Here is an 8,857-nt window from a genome sequence, read left to right on the forward strand (position 1 = left end):
GTTAAACACCTGCTGAACACACTGTAACTCAAGTAATGGTTCACAAAGCAGTAACAGAAGCTAAAAAAGTGGGAGTTATGATAGCCCCCTTAACATGTACTCTAACAACCTTAAACATGGAACGCCCCAAGCTGTGTCTATCTATCTATGTGTCTTACAGGCTTTTTCTCCCATGGTACGTCGTCGTCTGTAATAAACACCAACGACGACCGAAACGTCGTCGTCCCTTCACCTTCTAGTGTGTGGTCTGGTCAACAAACACCAACGTACTTGTTCTCGTACCAAAGAACTATCGAGCTACTGTGTCCTCCCTTTAATACCTACAGGGATATTACCCCTAAACTCACACACTATTAAACAAAGTATGTGATCATATTCTCCTTGACTTTCTATCTGACGAACTGAACACCTCTGACTTTCAACTTTCATATAAATCTGGCTACTCAACAACGCTCTGAAGCTTCGTGGTGCCTGAAACTATTCAGTGCTTCAACTCACAAGGTAGTTCTGTTCTCTCTTTGTTTCCTGATGCTTCCAAAGCTTTTGCCAAAGTTGAACACACAAAACATTTTAGAGAACTGCTTATGTAAAAAAAAGATGTTCTGACATTGCTGGATATCTATGTATTTCTTATCAGATATGCAAATTAGCTCTGAAATTAAGTAATATCCTCTCTGAATATTCTTCACTAAAAAAAATAGTCAAACAAGGTATTAGTCGTATATTATATGCTGTCTATCTTGATGGAAGAGTTCAGAACCCGTCGATATGGGTGTTGTATTGACAGAACTAAAGCAAAGTGTTATTTATTAAATATCTATCAAATCAAATTGGGATGGCAGCGTAAGTGGGACGCTGAGATGCAACCGTGATATTTAAATACCGTGAAAATGATGTTCTTGCTTAGGGTGCGTTGACAGAATGAGGGGTGGATATGGAGTGGGGGGTAATTATTAATTATGGGAGGGTGGGGGAGGAGGTCTGTTGAAGTGGGTGCATGGGTATGGATGGGAGGAAAGGTTGTGCAGGTGGTGTTTGTGGTTGGTGGGGGAATTGGGATGTTGAAGAAGGCGTATTCAGTGGGGGATTTGAGTGGGTCGGGAGGGAGTTATGTTGAGGTTTGTCTAGGGATTAGTTTAAGTGCAAGGTGTTGATGGTGGTAGGGATTGACAGGCACCAAACTTCATATTAAGTTGCCTTAATAAGGCAAACTTCTTCCCTTAAGCTAAGGCAACTTAACTTTTTGTCTTGCTGCGAAGCACCATCAAGGTGTTCCAGATGAGGTGACACTCTCCCCACGACACACTCACCCCACGACACACTCACCCCACGACACACTCACCCCACGACACACTCACCCCACGACACACTCACCCCACGACACACTCACCCAACGATACACTCACCCAACGAAAAACACACCCCACGACACACTCACCCCACGACACACACACCCCACGACACACTCACCCCACGACACACTCACCCCACGACACACTCTCCCCAAGACACACTCACCCCACGACACACACACCCCACGACACACTCACTCCACGACACACTCTCCCCACGACACACTTTCCCCACGACACACCTCACGACTCACGTACCGTAGGATACATTTTTAATGTGTTACAGAGGAGGGACTTACTGCGTGAATGGGAAAGAGAAATGAGAGAGAGAGAGAGAGAGAGAGAGAGAGAGAGAGAGAGAGAGAGAGAGAGAGAGAGAGAGAGAGAGAGAGAGAGAGAGAGAGAGAGAGAGAGAGAGAGAGGGAGAGAGAGAGAGAGAGAGAGGAGAGAGAGAGAGAGAGAGAGAGAGAGAGAGAGAGAGAGAGAGAGAGAGAAGAGAGAGAGAGAGAGAGAGAGAGAGAGAGGATCGAGAGAGAGAGAGAGAGAGAGAGAGAGAGAGAGAGAGAGAGAGAGAGAGAGAGAGAGAGAGAGAGAGAGAGAGAGAGAGAGAGAGAGAGAGAGAGAGGATCAGAGAGAGAGAGGAGAGAGAGAGAGAGAGAGAGAGAGAGAGAGAGAGAGAGAGAGAGAGAGAGAGAGAGAGAGAGAGAGAGAGAGAGAGAGAGATAGAGAGAGAGAGAGAGAGAGAGAGAGAGAGAGAGAGAGAGAGAGAGAGAGAGAGAGAGAGAGAGATAGAGAGAGAGAGAGAGAGAGAGAGAGAGAGAGAGAGAGAGAGAGAGAGAGAGAGAGAGAGAGAGAGAGAGAGAGAGAGTGAGAGAGAGAGAGAGAGAGAGGATCAGAGAGAGAGAGAGAGAGAGAGAGAGAGAGAGAGAGAGAGAGAGAGAGAGAGAGAGAGAGAGAGAGAGAGAGAGAGAGAGAGAGAGAGAGAGAGAGTGGGCGGAAGACAGACAACAGGCAGAGATCCGAGCAGCACCACCGACGTGATAATGGTCATTCAAAATACATTTTGTGGGGGGTCCTGTCCATGTTAACAGGACCCCTCCCCAATGTTCATGTTAACTTCAGGCATAACGAAAGCAAGAGTGAAACGTCTCCACAGTCGTAGTGAACGCTGAGACGTAGTGAACGCTGAGACGTAGTGAACGCTGAGACGTAGTGAACGCTGAGACGTAGTGAACGCTGAGACGTAGTGAACGCTGAGACGTAGTGAACGCTGAGACGTAGTGAACGCTGAGACGTAGTGCTCTAACTGAACACAAAAAAAATCTGCCGTTAACAATTTCTGCATGTCTAGTCTGCCTGTGTGTCTGCCTGTATCAAAAGGTTTTGTCTGCTTGCATATCTGTCTCTCATTGTTCTCTTAGTCTCAATACCACCACCAAACACTTTCATCATTGTTATGCTACAAACCCCTTCTCCAGCTTGGGCGCTGGTCTCTCCCCATTGTAGCTTACAACGCAAGCTATAAGCAGACCCTCCCGGTCTTCTCCAGGGGGCAGGTCTTCCACAAAGCCACGTCGAGGAGCGCACTCTGAATTCTTTATGGTAGCAGAGTACTGGAGGCGACCCGGGAAGCCGGCCCGCTGCCCTGGACAATGGTCCGGGCCGGGCTTAGGCTCTGCATACGAATGAAGGCTCACATGGTCGCGCCGGGGACCTTAATTATGGGGTGCCAACTTCACTTTCCGCTGCAGCCATCAGCCAAAGACGAGGAAGAAGGGTAACGAGGAGGACGACGAGGTAGAGTAGGAGGAAGATATGCAATATTATATGCCTCCCCCAATAATTGAATATATAACAACAAAATTGTGTCTATATATATATATATATATATATATATATATATATATATATATATATATGTATATATATATATATATATATATATATATATATATATATATATATATATATATATATATATATATATATATATAATTAAATAAAGAGCCTTAAACAGAACATTATCAAATATGTGGAAGCATCGGAGTGTGTATATATGTACAGTACGTACAGTACTACACAGTATTCATCCATAGACATCCATATATGGTGAAACACATGTGAAGAACCTCTCACACACTCACAGCTCCCTGACAAGAGGGAGCAAGTTTAGCTTAGCTGCCAACACCCACACATCGTGTCAGCAAGGCGACAGCCCGCCTGCTTTCATAGCTCTCACTGTATTTTCCCATTTCTAAACTTTCCCTTCACCTGTACCTCTCCATCCTCTTTACTCCCTCACCCACCCCTACTCCCACCCCCATTCACCCCCAAAAAAGTCATGTATCGGTCAATAAACACATTGTTATAGCATTCGCGGCCCCTGAGTAACTGTGTGTGTGTGTGTATACTCACCTAGTTGGGCTTGCGGGGGTGAGCTCTGACTCTTTGGTCCCGCCTCTCAACTGTCAATCAACTGGTGTACAGATTCTTGAGCCTACTGGGCTCTATCATATCTACATTTGAAGCTGTGAATGAAATCAGCCTCCACCATATCACTTCCTAGTGCATAAGGATGCACCTCCATATGTTAACTACTCTGTCACTGAAACAATTCTTTCTGATGTATCTGTGGCTCATTTGGATACTAAGTTTCCACCTGTGTCCCCATGTTCGTGTTCCACCTATGCTAAATAGGTTGTCTTTGTCCACACTGTCAATTTCCCTAAGAAATTTGAAGGTGGTTATCATGTCTCCCCTTACTCGTCTGTCTTCCATGGACGTGAGGTTTAGCTCCTGTAGCCTTTCCTCGTAGCTCATACCTCTCAGTTCTAGCTCCTGTAGCCTTTCCTCGTAGCTCATACCTCTCAGTTCTAGCTCCTGTAGCCTTTCCTCGTAGCTCATACCTCTCAGTTCTGGGAATAATCTGGTGGCATACCTCTGAATCTTCTCTAACATTATCTTGTGTTTAACTAGATGCCTCGTTGTGTTTAACTAGATGCCTCGTATGGGCCAAGAGGCCTTCTGCAGTTACCTTTGTTCTATGTTCTAGGTATGGAATCTAGGCTGCAGCTGCATACTCCAGGATTGGTCTGACATTCGTGGTATACAAGGTCCTTATCGATTCCACACATAAGTTTCTAAAGGCAGTTCCTGTGTTGGCCAATCAATTGGTGTGGGTTTCTGTGTGTGTGTACTCATTTAGTTTTACTCACCTATTTGTGCTTGCGGGGGTTGAAATTTGGCTCTTTGGTCCCGCCTCTCAACCGTCAATCAACTGATGTACAGATTCCTGAGCCTACTGGGCTCTATCATATCTATATTTGAAACTGTGTATGGAGTCAGCCTCCACCACATCACTGCCTAATGCATTCCACCTGTTAACTACTCTGACACTGAAAACGTTCTTTCTAACGTCCCTGTGGCTCATTTGGGTACTCAGTTTCCACCTGTGTCCCCTTGTTCGCGTCCCACCCATGTTAAACAGTTTATCCTTATCTACCCTGTCAATTCCTCTGAGATTTTTGTAAGTAGTGATCATGTCCCCCCCTTACTCTTCTGTCTTCCAGTGTCGTGAGGTACATTTCACGCATCATTTCCTCGTAACTCATGCCTCTTAGTTCTGGGACTAGCCTAATGGCATACCTCTGAGCTTTTTCCAGCTTCGTCTTGTGCTTGACAAGATGCGAGCTCCATGCTGAGACCTCACCCCTCACAGTGATTCGCTGTCTTATGTTGCTTAGGTACTCCCTTATCCAATGGAGTATCTTCCCTTTCACTCCAGCCTGCATCTCCAGCTTTTTCACTAGTCTCTTGTGTGGTAAGGTGTCAAAGGCTTCCTGGCAATCCAAATATATGCAATCTGCCTACTCCTCTCTTTCTTGCCTGATTTTTGTTGCCTGGCCGTAGAATTCAGTTAATCTTGAGAGGCAGGACTTGCCATCCCTGAACCCATGTTGATGCTGTGTTACAAAGTTCTTTCGCTCCAGATGTTTCGCAAGCTTTTTTCGCATAATCTTCTCCGTCAACTTGCATGGTATGCATGTTAGGAACACTGGCCTATTGTTCAGTACTTTCTGTCTATCACCCTTCTTTTATATTGGGACTACATTGGCCGTCTTCCAAATTTTTGGCAATTCCCCTGTTGCCAGTGATTTTTTATACACTATGAAGAGTGGCTGGCACAGTACTTTTGCTCCTTCCTTTAGTATCCATGGGAGATTCCAACCGGGCCTATAGCCTTTGTCACATCCAACTCTAGTAAACACTTCCTTACATCCCCACTGGTAATCTCAAACTCTTCTAGTGGTTCCTGGTTAACAATTCCCTCTCTTATCTCTGGAACTTCCCCTTGCTCTAATGTGAAGACCTCCTGGAATTTCTTATTCAGTTCCTCATACACTTCCTTGTCATTTGTAGTGAATCCTTCCGCCCCTATCCTTAATTTCATAGCCTGTTCCTTTACTGTTGTTTTTCTCCTGATGTGGCTATGCAACAATTTAGGCTGAGTCTTTGCGATGTCATTTTCGTATTGTCCTTCTGCCTCTCTTCTCATCCTGACATATTCATTCCTGGCATTCTGGTATCTTTCTCTGCTCTCCAGAGTCCTGTTATTCCTATAGTTTCTCCATGCCCTTTTACTTTGCTGCTTAGCTAGCCTACATCTCTGATTAAACCATGGGTTTCTCATCTTCGTTTCTCTGTTTTCCTTTGTACTGGGACAAACTTGTTTGCTGTGTGTGTGTGTGTGTGTGTGTCCTCACCTAGTTGTGTTTGCGGGGGTTGAGCTCTGGCTCTTTGGTTCCGCCTCTCAACCGTCAATCAACAGGTGTACAGATTCCTGAGCCTATCGGGCTCTGTCATATCTACACTTGAAACTGTGTATGGAGTCAGCCTCCACCACATCATCCCCTAATGCATTCCATTTGTCAACCACTCTGACACTAAAAAAGTTCTTTCTAATATCTCTGTGGCTCATTTGGGCACTCAGTTTCCACCTGTGTCCCCTTGTGCGTGTTCCCCTTGTGTTAAATAGACTGTCTTTATCTACCCTATCAATCCCCTTCAGAATCTTGAATGTGGTGATCATGTCCCCCCTAACTCTTCTGTCTTCCAGCGAAGTGAGGTTAATTCCCGTAGTCTCTCCTCGTAGCTCATACCTCTCAGCTCGGGTACTAGTCTGGTGGCAAACCTTTGAACCTTTTCCAGTTTAGTCTTATCCTTGACTAGATATGGACTCCATGCTGGGGCTGCATACTCCAGGATTGTGTGTGTGTGTGTGTGTGTGTGTGTGTGTGTGTGTGTGTGTGTGTGTGTGTGTGTGTGTGTGTGTGTGTGTGTGTGTGTGTGTGTGTGTGTGTGTGGTGTGTGTGTGTGTGTATGTCCATGACAATGTTAATTTAGCATCAGACGAATCAAAACACTAACCTTTGATCAAAACATACACCTTACTCAATTATATAATCCAGCACAATCACACGTGTATATGCATACAGATGAGAAACATTTATACATATATAAATGTACTGGGGTCTCGGGAGTTCAGGTCGATTCATTCTCAACTCACAAACGGAAATTCCGGTCGGGACAGAATCGGTTGGGCACGGTTCCTATCACCTAAGGCACCTGGTCACTATAAACAGTAAATAGGTGTCCGCGAGATAGTCAACTGTTGTGAAGTTCTATCCTTGGGAGGGTGTCTAGTTCGCCCTCGAGGGAGGAACCTCGCCCTTGAGGGAGCAACCTCGCCCTTGAGGGAAAAACCTCGCCCTTGAGGGAGGAACCTCGCCCTTGAAAGAGGAACCTCGTCCTTGAGGGAGGAACCTCGCCCTTGAGCGAGCAACCTCGCCCTTGAGGGAGCAACCTCGCCCTTGAGGAAGCAACCTCGCCCTTGAGGGAGCAACCTCGCCCTTGAGGGAGCAACCTCGCCCTTGAGGGAGCAACCTCGATACCAGCCTAACTTATTTTCATTCACAGGTCCTCTTGTTAACCTTCCCACATATTAACCTTCCCACATGTTAACCTTCCCACATGTTAACTTTCCCATTTGTTAACTTTCCCACATATTCGCCATTCTTTCGCTTAAATTTGTCTAACGTCTCTGTGTCTCATCTGTGCCTCCAGCTTCCACCTGTGTTCTCTGGTCTTACCGCTTCATTTTTCCTTTGTCCACCACGCTTAATTTCCCCAAATAATCTTAACGTTTTTTCATATCCTCGTGTCTATGAGTCCCTACAGCTTTGGGACAAGACTAGTAACGTATCTCTACAGTTTTTCAAGTATTATTTACGCTTTTTCTGATAGTGACTCAAGGCCAAAGCTTCATATTTCAAGAATTGGTCACAAGTCCAATGTATAAAGCGTTCTGAAAGTCTCTCTGTGTTGATGCCTGAAGGTTTTTCTGCCTTCAGAAAATATGTGCCTCAGATGTTAATATGTGCCCCAGATGTTAATATGTGCCTCAGATGTTAATATGTGCCCCAGACGGCAAGGTTCGGCGATATGCTCCTGGAACCTGTCGTTTCATTTTCACTCTGGGATGTGCTTCAAGCCAGCACTGACCTTGTGGGGTGCAGTCCCACTCCCCCTGTCATCGTTACTTTGCATTTGTCTTGGCTGAAGTGACAATTATTCCTGGCAGTTCGGCTTATATATATATTGGATCCAGATGAAGGAAAGTGTACAGTGTGGGGACAGAGACAGGGACACACACACTTGAGTAATACATCTTAGACTATGAGAAAATAAAATAGATATTTAGAGATTAAATTTATTTTAAAATTAGAGACGCAATTCGTGTTGGAAGCAATGGCAAGCCATCTAATTACAGATGATAAAGAATTTGAAATCCTTCAACTGTATTAATTTTTCGATTCTATTAGATAAATGACATGTATGAAACTACTGAATAAGTGCTGTAGAGTGAAGACTATTAATAATAAACAACAGCACTTCAGTGATCTTGTAATTCCTCATATCTAAGAGTGTTTATGTAGTAGCAAAAAGACCTATCATTAATACATAATAATTTATTGCAAATTACTTGTGTATAGTAATGAAAAGATCTGTAATTATCTATTACAATTACAAGGTGATCAGGTTACATGTAATTCTTAATATAAACTTCTCCTTTGAGGTCTGATGAAGACCTTTTGTGCTCTCTGTAATCTTTTTTTCTGCAAAATCGCTCACAGGATGAGTATGGGGTGCACAATAAACTACCGCTCACAGGATGAGTATGGGCTGTACAATAAACTACCGCTCACAGGATGAGTATAGGGTGCACAATAAACTACCGCTCATAGGATGAGTATGGGGTGCACAATAAACTACCGCTCATAGGATGAGTAAGGGGTGCACAATAAACTAGCGCTCACAGTATGAGTATGGGGTGCACAATAAACTACCGCTCACAGGATGAGTATGGGCTGTACAATAAACTACCGCTCACAGGATGAGTATAGGGTGCACAATAAACTACCGCTCATAGGATGAGTATGGGTGCA

Source organism: Procambarus clarkii, chromosome 10 (assembly GCF_040958095.1).
Source record: "Procambarus clarkii isolate CNS0578487 chromosome 10, FALCON_Pclarkii_2.0, whole genome shotgun sequence".
NCBI classification, from domain to species: Eukaryota; Metazoa; Arthropoda; class Malacostraca; order Decapoda; family Cambaridae; genus Procambarus; species Procambarus clarkii.